Source organism: Gadus chalcogrammus, chromosome 1 (assembly GCF_026213295.1).
Source record: "Gadus chalcogrammus isolate NIFS_2021 chromosome 1, NIFS_Gcha_1.0, whole genome shotgun sequence".
NCBI classification, from domain to species: Eukaryota; Metazoa; Chordata; class Actinopteri; order Gadiformes; family Gadidae; genus Gadus; species Gadus chalcogrammus.
Genome location: NC_079412.1, coordinates 14197292 through 14212291, shown reverse-complemented (window position 1 = coordinate 14212291; position 15000 = coordinate 14197292). Strand labels below are relative to the sequence as shown.

Genomic DNA, 15000 nt, shown 5'->3' with positions numbered 1-15000 from the left:
CCTGGAATGTAGGCTTTGTCGGAAGGTACAGGTGGATGAGATGCTGTAGAGCTGTATGAAGTGGGATCATTATTTTGCTTGCAATGCTTGGGTTAAACTTGTTTGAGGCTATTTGCCCTTCACAGCATAGCTATATATATTTCTTGAATTATTAGATAGCCTATTTTGATGTAGAAAACGTATACTGTAGGCCTATATATTATAGTATAGTACAAAGCTGTATAGTACAGTTATATAACAGTATACCATATCTACATTTGGTATTGGCAGACCTTAGACATAAATTTGCCCTAATTAAGATGTTCTACATTACAGTAAATACTAAATAGAGCAACTGTAAATTGTCAGAATGTGATTAAAAAGACGATGGTGTTGGTTTATTGTGTAATTACATGAAGAGCATTGATTCATTGAAAGAGGCAGTTAATAAGATAGGAATATTCTCTCTATACTCATAACCCAGGTGTTATGCCCCTTGTCTGACACGTTTACACCTTCTCAGCCCTTGGCACTGAGAATGGTATTGAAATAGACTACATAACAGGAACAGTCAGTTTACATTACCTATATGTATGCATGTGTGTCTGTCTGTCTGCCTGCCTGTGTGTTTGTGTGTGTGTGTGTGTGTGTGTGTGAGAGTGTGTGTGTGTGTGTGTGTGTGTGTGTGTGTGTGTGTGTGTGTGTGTGTGTGTGCGTGCGTGCGTGCGTGCGTGCGTGCGTGCGTGCGTGCGTGCGTGCGTGTGTGTGTGTGTGTGTGTATGTCCTTTCTCGCTTTTTCTTCGTTTTTTCGCAGACATCCTTTTAAGCTCATCCCTCGATCCCTCGTTAGACTTCATGGACAACAGGTTTCCAATGGTTTATGTGTGGATGTGTGTACCGTCTACTGTTTTAGTTAATGTCATGCAGCAGCTCTCCTGACAAAGCAGACAACAGACAATGCAGCTCAAAACGCAACAGAACAGTAGCAGCCCAACAATGGTCGGTCACGTCAGCGATATGTCGTTGTATTGTGTGATATGTCATTATTTATTTCTGCAGTTTATTCATTCATTTGTTTATGCTATTTTGCATTTCTAAACATTCGACACGAATAAGGGGATAGAAATCCTTTGATAGGCGCTGGCTTGGTTTGCTGGTCCCCTGGATGATGAGTATCTTGGCCTCCAGATAGGAGGCTGGTCCTCAGCTTCTGTGCTCCATGGTTTATAACTAGTCAACACAACGACTAAATTGCTGACAAAGTCACTGTCGTTAAATCTCTGTGTGATCATTTGGAAAAACCTGGAAGAAAAAAGAAGTCTCCAGATTTACTGGTGGGGTGAGGGGGTGTGACAATTATCGATCCTGGACTAATAGATTAGGGTTGATGGGTTAAAGCTACACTGCCTCTCTCTCATTGTGAATCCAATTGATTTTTCAATATGTTGCTCCGAGTCAGTGGAAGGCACAAACTGTGCCTGCCCCCCCCCTCTCCCCTTCCTGAAAAAAGTGTTTCCAGCTGTGACCCGGAGTCCAATGTTAATTCAGTTTGTCCCTTCATCGCATTTTTAATGGAGTTTTATTTCTCGCGGTGGCCAAAGCACATGTTGAATCTAAGATTTCCTCTCACCTCTTTGATTTCATTGTCTGATTTGTTGTAAAGAATCTGAGACATCCACATAATTAAAAAGAAATCACCTTGCCCATGTGAAACTTTCTCTCAGAAAAGTGGACAACTTGAGGGAAAACTGTGAACAGATTAAGGAAGATGAACACGTTTGCTGGGATTTAATATTCAGAGCAGAAAAAGGAGGATCTTTGGGGCTGCTCACTTTTACTGCTGACTAATGAAGGCCGGGAGAACTCCCGGACAGGAAGACGTTTCTCCCTCTGTTTCATAACGGTCCGAAATCCTTCAACAGATTTACGATTTCATCAATAGCGAGACCCGACGAGTGGTCGGTGTGAATGTTGGTGCAATGCGGCCCACGCTGTCCCTTCACCGTGCCACGGTATTCCATAAAGGCTCATTATTAGGCGCTCGTAATGCAGGGCTTGCCGTGCGCTCCCAGGCTTCTCTGTCCGTGTCTGCCTCCCGCCAAGCCCTCAGCCGCTGTGACACAGATGGAGCGGAACCTTAGGTCGCTGCTGCTACGTTCAAACTCATCCTCGCACCATCATCCTCGCACCATACTCCTCTCACCAACAGCGTCAGCATCATCATCATCATCATCATCATCATCATCATCATCGTCATTTCTACATGCTGCATGGGAAAGAGGAAGCTGAGACATACGAGCCCCCCCAACCTGACCTACCCAGGATCGGGGACACGGTGGAGTAGGTCCCAGGGGCCATCGCCGCAGAGCCGTAATGGAGCCTAATGCAGAGGAGCCGGGGGACCGGGGCATAGTGCTGGTGTCATCATTGGCGGGGGGCTTTGGCATGTCAGGCCCCAGCCTGCTGCGGATAATGAAGGGTCTGGTCTGGGAGGGTAGCCATTGGTAGGTAGTGGTTAGAGAGAATGATGCCAGCTGGGGCAAGCAGCGGTAGAGAGAACAAAATCCCTCAGCTAAAAGCATCCGTGTATCTGACTACCTATGTTATATAAGGATCTGCTTCAGGATAAGCTGCGTGTGTGTGTGTGTGTGTGTGTGTGTGTGTGTGTGTGTGTGTGTGTGTGTGTGTGTGTGTGTGTGTGTGTTTATTTCGGCATGTGTGTGTGTGTGTATTTCCGATAGTGTATTTGTGTGTGTGTTTGTGTGTTCGCTCATGTGTGTGTGTGGGCATGTTGGTATGTGGGCATGTGTTTGTGTGTGTGTGTGTGTATGTGTGTGTGTGTGTGTGTGTGTGTGTTGCTGAGTGCTTGTATCCAGGGCACATACAGCACATGTCTATTCTTCTGTGCTGTCTTGGAGTGCTCCTTCCCCCATGCTCTGCTCTTCATCCCTCATGCTCGTCCACTGCCTTCCTCCCCTCCTCATCTGCTCCCCAAAGTCACCCAGCTGAGCCCCCCCCCCCAACTAACTGTCCATATGTCTGTCTGCACACGCAAACACACACACAGACCATGCTTTCCTTAGCGGACACGTACGCAAGCATACGCACTCGCACATACGCACACAGAAACGCACGCGCACACACATAAAAGCTACAATTGATACAACAACAATCCAAAATCATATTAAAGAAGTGAATCTTGATTTGTCCCGCCCTCCCCCACGAGAGTGATAGCCAGAACAATACAAATTGCCCCAGAATGGTAAAGGAGAAATTAAACACATGAAATCTTTGTTATTGCTGGTAAATGACAGGCCAGGGTAAAACGTTGAGCAGAACAAAAACAAACCAATGTGCAATATGCTGAACCCCTACAGGGTGTTGTTGGGTCAAATGAGTTGTGGTGCAGGGTGTTTGATACGCACATAGTGTGCTACAACACACCCTTTTGAAGTGTCTTACGTGTGCATGCATGTGCGTCTGTGTGTGTGCGTGCGTGTGTGTGTGTGTGTTTGTGTTCGTATTCGTGTGCATGCGTTTGTGTGAATGTGCGTGTTCTTGTGTACACATGCGTGTTTGTGTGTGTGTGTGTTTGTGTGTCTGTGTGTGTGTGTTTGTGTGTGCATGTGCGTGTGTGACGTGTACGTGTGTGTGTGGTGCAAACAGATGGAGTGGGTAAGACAGGCAGTATCCACCAATATCAGGGGAGGAGCAAGGAGGAAGGTCATTCACACTAGGGCTTTTACATGATGGCGCCACATCACATGGGCAATGTTAATTATGTCAATAGTTGTTATAGTTATGTGATTTGTTATTATGGGGTGACATTGTTGTGTTTGAAGCTATCCCAGTGTTTCCCATGTGAGAATGGGTGTATGGGTATGGCAAGCTTAGGGTATGTTTACATTAGTGTAGGGTTTTACAGTACTACAACTCTCCTCAGAGCTCTCTTCATGGCAGGCTATCACTCACCCCCACAGTAAAACCCATGATGCACTCTGAAGCCCTCTGAAAGGAAAAGAGGTGTTTTGCTGCACTTTGCCTTGGAGAAGTGGTTTACTCTAAGTCGTTTTCCATGCCCAGTAAATGCATCGGCAAAGGAGAAACTATGAATTAGTAATGAGCTGTAGCATCTTCGTTTGCTCATAAATGCGAGAGCAGAAATATCAGGAGTGAAGGAGGAGAGAATCAAACACAACAAGAGAAAAGACAGATGAGAGGAGGGCAAGAGGGGGGGGGGGGGGGGTGTTTGTGTGTGTGGGGGGAGACAGGAAGAATACTTAATTACGTTGGAATCTATTATCACAACCTGTATGTATCTCTTCCCGGTCCTCACATCATCATCCATCATCTTTCCATCTTTCCTCTTTCACTCCATCACTCCCTCGCTCTCTCTTCCATCTCCTATTCAATATCTCTCTCTCTATCTTTCAATATCCTTCCACTCATTATTTTTAAAGGACGGCTCTCATTCCCCTGCGCTCCCTCTGTCCTCCTTTCTCTTTCTTTCCCTCCTCTCGGATTGCCGTCGTGTTTTCCTTCTCCCTCCTTTTCATGCTTTCTCCGTGGGTTGTGCGCCCCCGCGCTTTCATTTATCTCCATCAGTAGCGGGCGCCGTCGTGAATGGCTGCCGTGGCCTTCAGCGAGACAGGAGAGGGGCAGGCAGGGAAGGGGAAGGAAGGATGAAAGCCAAAGTCCTTGCTTTACCTTGCGTGTCGTCCAGCGCTCCGGTACAGCGGTCCACTGGGAGACGGGAGCAGTGTGCTCCACCGGGCTCCACCTGGCCCACTTTAACCAGGCTGCTTGAATCAATGATTCGACCCGTCGTTGTTACTTTTCACCCCCCCCCCCCCCTTCCTCTCCCCTCTCCCCTCTCCCCTCTCCCCTCTCCCCTCTCCCCTCCAGATGTTGAGTCAAAGTGAACAGAGCAGAAGTCTGCAAACAGGGCCGTCTCAGCGCTCAGAGTTCCTGCGGGAATCTAGGCTACTATCTGGGCCAGTAGAGATGTGGGCAAGAAACTGGAACAGAAATAAACGGCATGAATGTACTATGTTGTAATCAGAACAAATATACATACTGTGTATATTTGGTCTGCTGTGTGTGTGTGTATCAATATATAAATTAAAATGACATATATATATATAAATATACATATAAATACACACTATATTAACACAAAACTAAAATATCTTCGATCAATCCTTTTAGTTTCAGTTTTTCAGCTCCCTTAACTTCCCTTGTGTGTTTGTCATCAGGCTTGGGTGAACTCTCTATCATTTGGGTTTCGTCACCCTTATGTAACACCCCAAGCTGTTGTAGAGATGAGTCCAACAAGCCGCTGTTTTATTGGCGCCTCGAATGTGATTCCATCCGTTCGTAATGGCGACTGCCAAACCAGCTATGGTTCCTCTGGTGAAACTGGTTTTCCTGCCTGTTGACGTATTACCTTGAACTCTTGTGGTGCCAGCCAAGCAACCCCAAGTATTAGTCCAAGAGAAGATGCTGTATCATAATATATTGATACATTTATTTATATTATCATTATTTCCAGTTTTTTTGTTATTCTATTTAAATTTAGTCGAATAACGCAGTGAACACATTTACAGCGGTATTCTTTTATTTTATTACATTTTTCTTCTTCGTTCTCTTCCCATGTTCCAAGCTGCCGGCTCGGTGAACAAACAAACAGCAGGCCTTGTGTGTGCAGCTCCAGCCAGATAGCTAGCTCAACCAGGCACGTTCCTACAGTGGGGCGAACGCTCCGGCAGGAGTGAACGGGAAGCGCATCCTGAGAAACGCTCGGCCACAGAAGGCACCGGAGTAAACGTGGATCGCTGATCCGCTGTGCTACTTCCAGGCTCTAGGGTTATGCAAAGAGATATTTTAGCTAGCGAGCTACAGGTGAAATATCGGCAGACAAGATCGATGCTCAGCTACTCTTGCATCTCTCGCCGCCCCTCCACCAGCCCGCCCCGCTCCTTTAACTCGCCCTCCCCCAGGATGGATGGGTTTAATACTGAGGGGGGAGAGGGGGAGGCAAGGGCTTCACCAGGCATACGCCCGCTCCGACTGACTCATGAAAAAGAAATCAAGCCGCTCCTCTCTCATCCCTCTCCTCTCCATCTCTCTTTCCATCAGCTCTCTCCCTCCCTCCCTCCCTCTCTCTCTCTCTCTCTCTCTCTCTCTCTCTCCCTCCCTCTATCTCTCTCTCTCTCTCTCTCTCTCTCCCTCCCTCCCTCTCTCTCTCTCTCTCTCTCTCTCTCTCTCTCCTCTCTCTCTCTCTCCTCTCTCTCTCTCTCTCTCTCCCTCTATCTCTCTCTCCTCTCTCTCTCTCTCTCTCTCTCTCTCTCTCTCTCTCTCTCTCTCTCTCTCTCCCTCCCTCTATCTCTCTCTCTCTCTCTCTCTCTCTCCCTCCCTCCCTCTCTCTCTCTCTCTCTCTCTCTCTCTCTCTCTCTCTCCCTCCCTCCCTCCCTCCCTCTATCTCTCTCTCTATCTCTCTCTCTCTCTCTCTCTCTCTCTCTCTCTCTCTCTCTCTCTCCCTCCCTCTATCTCTGTCTCTATCTCTTCTCTCTCTCTCTCTCTCTCTCTCTCTCTCTCTCTCTCTCTCTCTCTCTCTCTCTCTCTCTCTCTCTCTCTCTCTCTCTCCCTCCCTCTATCTCTCTCTCTATCTCTCTCTCTCTCTCTCTCTCTCTCTCTCTCTCTCTCTCTCTCTCTCTCTCTCTCTCTCTCTCTCTCCCTCCCTCTATCTCTCTCTCTATCTCTCTCTCTCTCTCGCTCACTCCCTCTCATCCCTCTCGTCCTGCCACCTCTCCATCACTCTCTCTCTCATCCCTCTTCTTCTAGCTCTTCTACACTCTCTATCTCTCTGTCTCTCTGTCTCCCTCTCACCCCTCTCCTGGTGCCGCCTCTCAATCAATCTCTCTCGCTCTCACTTTGTCTCTCACCCCTCTCCTGGTGCCACCTCTCATTCTCTCTCTCTCTGTCTCTCTCTCATCCCTCTCCTGGTGCAACATCTCCATCAGTCTCTCTGCGTTGGCCTTTGATCCCTCTCGTTCTCTCTTTCTCTCTTTCTCCCTTTCTCCATTTCCATGTGGGTACAATGGTTCCAACGATATTGGCATGGTCGGCTTCGGTCAGATGGCGGTCAGATGGCTTCATATTTGCGTTCAAATGTTTGTTAACTTGGTAAATCAATGTGATAACAAAGATGTGTGTTAAGCGCATACAAATCAATGCTTTTTAATGCCTAGCACATCATGAACACAGTTGCGCTGTCAATCTTCCTCTACTGTCCCATTCGAGTTACATTCCTTCCATTTTTTTTAATATTCAAATGATATTTGATTATTATTATGCTCAAAGTGAGGCTAGTATTAATCCCTATGATGTACCTTTACACTGTATACACATGCTTTTGCACGTGTCAGTTCCACTATTAAAGTTTGGTCCACTAGAGGGAATTCTACCAATAAACCTTTCTTTCTTGCCAAGTAAATAATCTCAGAATCTCAGAATCTCTTTATTGTCATTGCATATAGTACAACAACATCTTAATGCCACCCAGACGGTGCGATTCACAACAACACATTTTCAATATATAAGAAAGGTCAAACAGAAATACAAACAAAAACGCCCAAATGGAGAGCATCGTGCCTCTGCGACTGTGCTACCCGCCATTTTAGCACATAAGGATATTATTCTAAAGCCGCCTCTCGACGACGTTAGTACAATTAGGAGCGTTGTCCGTGGTGATAGCGAGCACGGACTCACAACTCGCATTGTAAGGTCCTTTTACATTGAACACGTTTGTTGGTTGCGAATTTCAAACGACAATGAAATAACGAATTTTGAGTTGATTGGTACTGTACACATTCAACGCGATTAACATTTTTTTCCAAAATTTTGAGGGCGATTTTTTACGGTTCTGGCCAGCGAATGAATTTAACATTTATTACACGGCTCTTCTCAACAAAGAACAGCCTTTCCACGGCAAGTATAATTGGGCGCTGTCAAGGAAAGATTAATGTTTTAGCCGTCTTTCTTACCACTCCGCAAGTAGTCCGGTTACTTATCAACCCCAGCGTACTCGGTTGCTAAGCGACGTCAACGTCTTTTGCAGAGAATTTATCTGCTGATCAACACTACGAATGCTGGTAACAAATACATTGTAAAAAGAAACACTGTGTGAAGTAGTTTTTTCGTTTTGTCAAGTAGCCGTGTAATAAGCAGGAAAATGTATAGAACGTCGCCGGTCATTATCGAATATAGAACCTCTTCAGGGTGATGCAGGACACCTCCGCTTCGCGTTGCTGTCCGGTTCGCCCTGTCAGGGCCTATTTTTCCCTATAAGGACCGGCGTTCTATACATTATCCCTTACTTAACCAATCACAGTCAATCTTTCTCATGGTCACCAGACTGTACAAGTGGTAGGACAAGGCGGGGGACGGGGGTAATAGCCTATTTACGTTTCTCAACACCCAGTGTTCTAACTACATCCATAGTGGTGGACTACACTCATAGACCCGGAAAAAACGATTGACATGAGCAAACACTTCACACACAAACTCACCGACGCGGTCATTAAAGGAATTTGCCCCATATTCTAAAAATCTTTTTAAACATGCTTCATTGTTCATCAGGCATGACATGAGACAAGCATTATGTTTTCACATGTGAGTAGGCCCAGGCGAGAATGGTAAGATTTGCTTGCGTTGGCGTAAGTTTTGAAGATTTGGAGATAAATGTTGATTTATTTATTTCTCTCTGTAAGCATTGGCACTCACATCGCGTCAAGATATTTTATTGCATTTTTTTTTAAATATATTATTATTACTGCATTGTTTTTTCCCAGGTGGGGGTCCTTCTTGGCCTGGGGGGCCTGTATAATTATAGGGGAAACACTGCATGGGGTAAGAGTGGGGTGTGGGGGGGATGACTTGCCACAGTGCATTGATGTACACAGCATCATTCCAGACATCCATAATAAACTAACAGTGGAGCCAATGGGCACATTGGCTTCACTAACTTGTAAACTCTCGCACTCCCGAATTTTTTTTTCAAAGAGACAAATTGACACACACTTACCTGCTTATGGCTGTCCATCCTCTTCGTTGATGATGTTGCTTGAGCTGGGTTATGTGGGGGGTTTCGTTGATGCCATTTAATGTGGCTATGGAGGCCAATGCGCAACCCGCTTGGTTTGCTACATGTGGGGAAGATGTAGTCTGTTCATGAGGGGGGGGGGCCTGCAGCACGTTAGTGTCTCTGTGCACGCCCCGCACACACACACATACACACACACACACACACACATACACACACACACACACACACATACACACACACACACACACACACACACACACACACACACACACACACACACACACACACATACACACACACACACACACACAAATACACACACACACACGTACACGCACACACACAGATGTATCATAGACATAGAGGCACGCACATCCGATGCAATGAAGCAAATCAAGACAAACACACACACAAACAAACACACGTGGCCGTGGCGAATCCTTAGAAGACAAAAAAACGGGAATTATGCAATCCCAAAGAAATGGTGACAGGTGTTCTCGGAATAACTGTGAGTCAAACGCAGTGATATCGAATCGTGGAGACGTTCTCTGTCAACCACGACCTCAGCAAAGACACAGATATAAAAGCAATCAAAACAGAGGAGGGAAAAAAGGCCAAATAAGAGGAGAGCTGGAGTGTGTTCTGCCTCTGCTCTGACCTGCTTCCAGATAATCCGCCTACTTTAGACGGCGAACGTTACCTCCACTTCATATTTATAGACTCTTGGTGTGTGTGTGTGTGTGTGTGTGTGTGTGTGTGTGTGTGTGTGTGTGTGTGTGTGTGTGTGTGTGTGTGTGTGTGTGTGTGTGTGTGTGTGTGTGTGTGTGTGTGTGTTGTAGTATGTATGTATGGCTGTGTGCGTCGAAATGTGTTTTAGAATGTGGTTGTCTGTGTGTGTTATCGTATGTGATATACTGTGTGTATTTTTGTTTCGGTTATAGTGTGTGTGTTTGTTAAGGTATTTGTGTTATGTTGTTATGTGTTATACTTTGTGCGTGTGTGTGTGTGTGTGTGTGTGTGTGTGTGTGTGTGTGTGTGTGTGTGTGTGTGTGTGTGTGTGTGTGTGTGTGTGTGTGTGTGTGTGTGTGTGTGTGTGTGTGTGTGTGTGCGTGTGTGTTTGTGTGTGTGTAAACATAGTCACACATCGCCCCAGGCACAAGAGGGGGGAAAGCTCCAGTGATGCAACAGTTCAAAACTGACAGATTTTGACGTACACTAAAGCACCTCTCCCTGCCTTCTGCTGTGGAACCTTCCATGCGAGCAGCAAACTGTACCACACTTTTCAGTACACTGTGGTTACCTAAGTTCTTTATCACGGCCATACGATTGTTGGCCATCCCCATGGCAGTGGGATATGTTTTGTAGGCTATGGCTGCTTCAGCCTCCCTTCTGCTGGCCGCAGCTGCCCCTTCTGAAGGACTCTTGGGCAAGACAGGCAGTCCCCCCGGTTCAGTAGCTGACCCCGTTCTCTGACCTCATCTGAGTGGGTGTTGGTGTGTGTGGGTCTGTGTGTGTTGGTGTGTGTATGTGATTGTGGTTATGTGGCCATTCGGTGTGTGTGGGTGCATTTGTTGTTGGTTTGTTTGTGTGTGTGTGTGTGTGTGTGTGTGTGTGTGTGTGTGTGTGTGTGTGTGTGTGTGTGTGTGTGTGTGTGTGTGTGTGTGTGTGTGTGTGTGTGTGTGTGTGTGTGTGTGTGTGTGTGTGTGCGCGTGTGTGTCAGTGGAGGCGTGTGTGTGAGAGGGAGGAAGATCCTCCTTAACAATGTTGCAAATAAAAAATGTAGATTGTCCAGACTACTGTAATGAATTGATGCCCTTAAATATGACTACTTTAATGCCTTTGAACATATAATGTTCATTTCCCTGGATGAAGGGACATTAGCACCCCCTATCGCCTATTGACAATTACTTCAGGGAGGACGTTTCTCCCTCAGCCTCCATAGACCTCTGAAGAATAAGTCCCGCCTCCGAGGCTCCTGGTTCCATCGGTTAAATGTCTATGGGAAACAACATGGGGCCCTATTTCACGGTCTGAAACGCAAGTGAGAGGCGCCAAGCGCAAGTAGCTTTGTGGGCGGTTATTTGGCGATATTGCTATTCTACCGGCACATAAATGACTCTGGCGCCCGGCGCAAATCTAACAAGGGTTGGTCTGAAGTAGCCTAATTACCCGTAGGTGTGGTTTGGACGTAACAAGCAACAAACCAATGAGAGTGCCATCTCCCATCCCCTTTAAGAGCCATGAGCGCATTTGAATCTGACGAGTTGATATTTTGACAGCGCGTTTGCAGTCTCCGATGAGACAGATGCATAACCACGTGAATTTCAAACTACAAATGGCTCAGTTTATGGCCAAATAATTTGGCCTAATTCACACAAGGAATTTTTTTCCACAACTTCAGAAACACTGAGTCTTCAAATAAATTACGGCAAAGAAAACTTAACACACATATGATATGCGGTAACTGCGGTTCTATTTTATGATAGACGCAATGCATTAACAAACATAGTTTCTTACCAGTATTGTATGCATTATTTTTATCGACTTGTGTCCCTAATATGCATGTGTCCCCCCTTTAATATACATTGCCATGGACTGTATTATGCGTTACGTGTTTAGTTTGCGTGTGTTTAAACAGATGGACGCACACACGCGCGCCCGCTTTCATTAATTCTTTAACAGATAAACAAACGCGTGCGCATTCATTCATTCTTTTTAACAATCACTCGCGGTAAAACAATGTTTTCTCACGATCAAATACTCATCAATCCTAAAAGTTATGGGCTTGTGCACGATGTCTGTGTCAAGAAAATATGTGTTTGCTGTACGGTGTTTGCAGATGCATTGATTTAAAATGACAACTTATTACAGCTTATCAGCTGTTCTTTCCCAAATAATTTACCAAGAATGTGTGGCATGGTAGATGAGAGAAGCAAAGTGTATGTGCGAGGTGCACAAGCAACATTATGCATGCGCCCTTAAAATAGCATCTGAACAATGCACCACTGACTTTAAACCAGGTATTTCCTGGTTCGTAGCGCAATTGTTTTCTGAAACTGCAAAATAGCATCAGGGAAAGTTTGCGCAAGAATACGCCTCCTCCTTTCGCCGAACCGCCCCTTTTGGCGCAAGATCATTCCCTAGTTTACAGGCGCGTGGCGGTGGAGGGAAAAGAACACTCTGCACCAGTTCCAAACTAGCAACGACACATGCATTAGTGTAGAAAGTCAATTGCGCCGGATGCAAGATAGGGCCCAGTTTTTTGAATGATCGTACATAACAAACTCTGTAGGTGGCGAAGAAGTAAAAGCTGCTCACGTTTTGAACTAAACACTCTTTCCATCTAGATTCCACTTGGGTTTTGGATTGTCGGTGCCGTTAAAGTAGCATTTATAATCGTTTACTACTTACGGCACAGACAATCCAAAACCCAGATGGAAAAAGTGTGTAGTTCAAAACGTGAGCAGCTTTGACTTCTTCGCCACCTAGAGAGTTTGTTCACGCTGCGCTATGAACCAATAAGCAGGATCCCTGGCTGGTGAGCAGTGTTGCCAGATTGGGCAGATTTCCCACCCAATTGGGAAAAAATATTGTGGGCGGGAAATCTGCTAAATCTGGCAACGCTGCCGATAACAAACCCGCTCTGCATTGCCTCTCAGTCTAAGATGCGCAAAGCAAGTGAAATCATTTGAACGATAGCGAGATTCTAAGATTTGCAAATAAAGTGTACAATGGAAACATTGGAAACAGAGGACATTGTTCATGTTTTATTACACAAAGCATTCCATTCATTGAGTTACAGTGCTCAGTTAGCGACCAAAGAAATAGGTAGACCAATTCCCAAAATAGAGACCACCAAAAGTAATGGAAACGTCATTGTTGTAAGTGCTTCATGGTTTGCTAGGTACTCATTGCTTACTGGTAGCATTACTACTAATCGACTGTATGGCTGGCCCTGTTTGCTAATGAATGGCAAAGCTCATACGTGGGCTGTTCATGGTTTCACTGATGTGAAGAATCTTGATAGGGCAACCAAGCGCTGCGACAAGTGTCAAGATCAAGTTGGTGATCCCTCCTATTTTGTAGTTCACCAAAACACCCTGAAACAACTTGAATCTCACATTCTTATGCCACCATACACCAACAGTGCAAGCAGGCCAATGGCAACCAAGTGCGCAGGCCTTCCTCCCTCACTTTAAAAACCACCAGCTGTGTGTGTGTGTGTGTGTGTGTGTGTGTGTGTGTGTGTGTGTGTGTGTGTGTGTGTGTGTGTGTGTGTGTGTGTGTGTGTGTGTGTGTGTGTGTGTGTGTGTGTGTGTGTGTGTGTGTGTGTGTGGGCATGAGCATGCAGGTGTGTGCGTGTGTGTGTGTTCAAGTCCGAAATAATCAATAAAGCGTGATAAAGTATATCTGTATTCACACTTGCCTACAGCTCCCAAGGTAGAGTCCAAGAAACACTAAATGGTGGATGAAACGGACCATGAGCCCACTCCCAGCATGCTCCGCAGGTACCCTGGATGCTTTAAGGTGCGAACGCTGAACCCACACACAGTGTTTAAATATAGACAGGCCTTGTATTAGTCCTACACCGGCTGCTCCGCTCAGGGCTGTTAACACCTGCAGCCCGGAGACTGAACCCGCCACTCCTTCCTCCTTTTCTCCTCCTCCTCCTCCTCCTCCTCCTCCTCCTCCTCCTCCTCCTCCTCCTCCTCCTCCTCCTCCTCTCTTTTTAACATTAACATTTACATTTAGGGCATTTATATGTTGCTTTAATCCAAAGCTACTTACAATAAGTACATTTGTCATAAGAAAGAGAAGTAACAATGCGTCGCTGTCGGTTCAAAAAATATGTTTTTTAACATTTTTAGGTTAACCCATGTATAAAACAAAGTTATCTGGGATATTTTCCTGTCTGCGTCCGTATTGTCGTCATTCTCCTCTGCCTCCTCCCTCTCCTCCTCTTCATCCCACTACTCCTCATCCTCATCCAACTTTTCCTCCCACTCCTCCTCCTCCTCCTCCTCCTCCTCCTCCTCCTCACCCTCCTCACCCTCCTCCATCTCCTCTTACTCCTCCACCTCATCCTCCTCCCCCTTCTCCCTCTAATCCTACTCCTCCTCCTTCCCCTACTTCTGTTCCTCCTGCTCCTCTTCCTCCTCCTATTCCTCCTACTCTTCCTCCTCCTCCTCCAATATTTCCTTTCATACCCTTTTCCTTCTCTCCAGGGTAGGGATTTCACTTCTCTAACTCAACGATCACACTGCATGTTTCACAAAATCACTTAACAGACACACACACACACACACACACACACACACACACACACACACACACACACACACACACACACACACACACACACACACACACACACACACACACACACACACAAACACACACATACACACACACACACGCACTCTCACAGACAGACACACACACATGGAGACAGATGCAGACACACTCTAAGACACAAATTATTTTCTCATGGAATTATCACTTGTGCGCCCTCTGATCTTAACATCTGTCTTTGTCGTTCCATCCTCCACTCTTCCTCAGGCGTGTCATCGTCTCCGACTTCACACCGAGCCCAGTTATTTCACAACATTAATCCATATTTCCACGAGGATAATTAGTCAAGGAATTACATTTTTTGGTTGTGGGGATTAATGAGTGAGGCTTTCACATCTCACATGTTAGTGAGCTCCAAGTAAAGGTAAATATATCGTTTGTAACTGAAGCAATAAATGCACAACCCGAGGAATAATTCATGGGATCCTTGTGCATATCGTGAACTGCGTGATTAGAAATGCCCACATATCTTTGTGCTTGTTTTGTATGTTTGCACGTGCTCATGTGCATGGGTGTGTTTGTCTTTAGTGTTATTTGACTTGTGCAGTGTCTTGGTGACTGAC

The 15000-nt window shown here is 45.9% G+C and overlaps 1 protein-coding gene across 1 annotated transcript in view; it reads left to right on the top strand.

Annotated features, from left to right (window-relative positions):
* camkvl (CaM kinase-like vesicle-associated, like) overlaps positions 1-15000 on the top strand; it is a 37963-nt gene that overhangs the window by 838 nt on the left and 22125 nt on the right. The window lies entirely within an intron of this gene.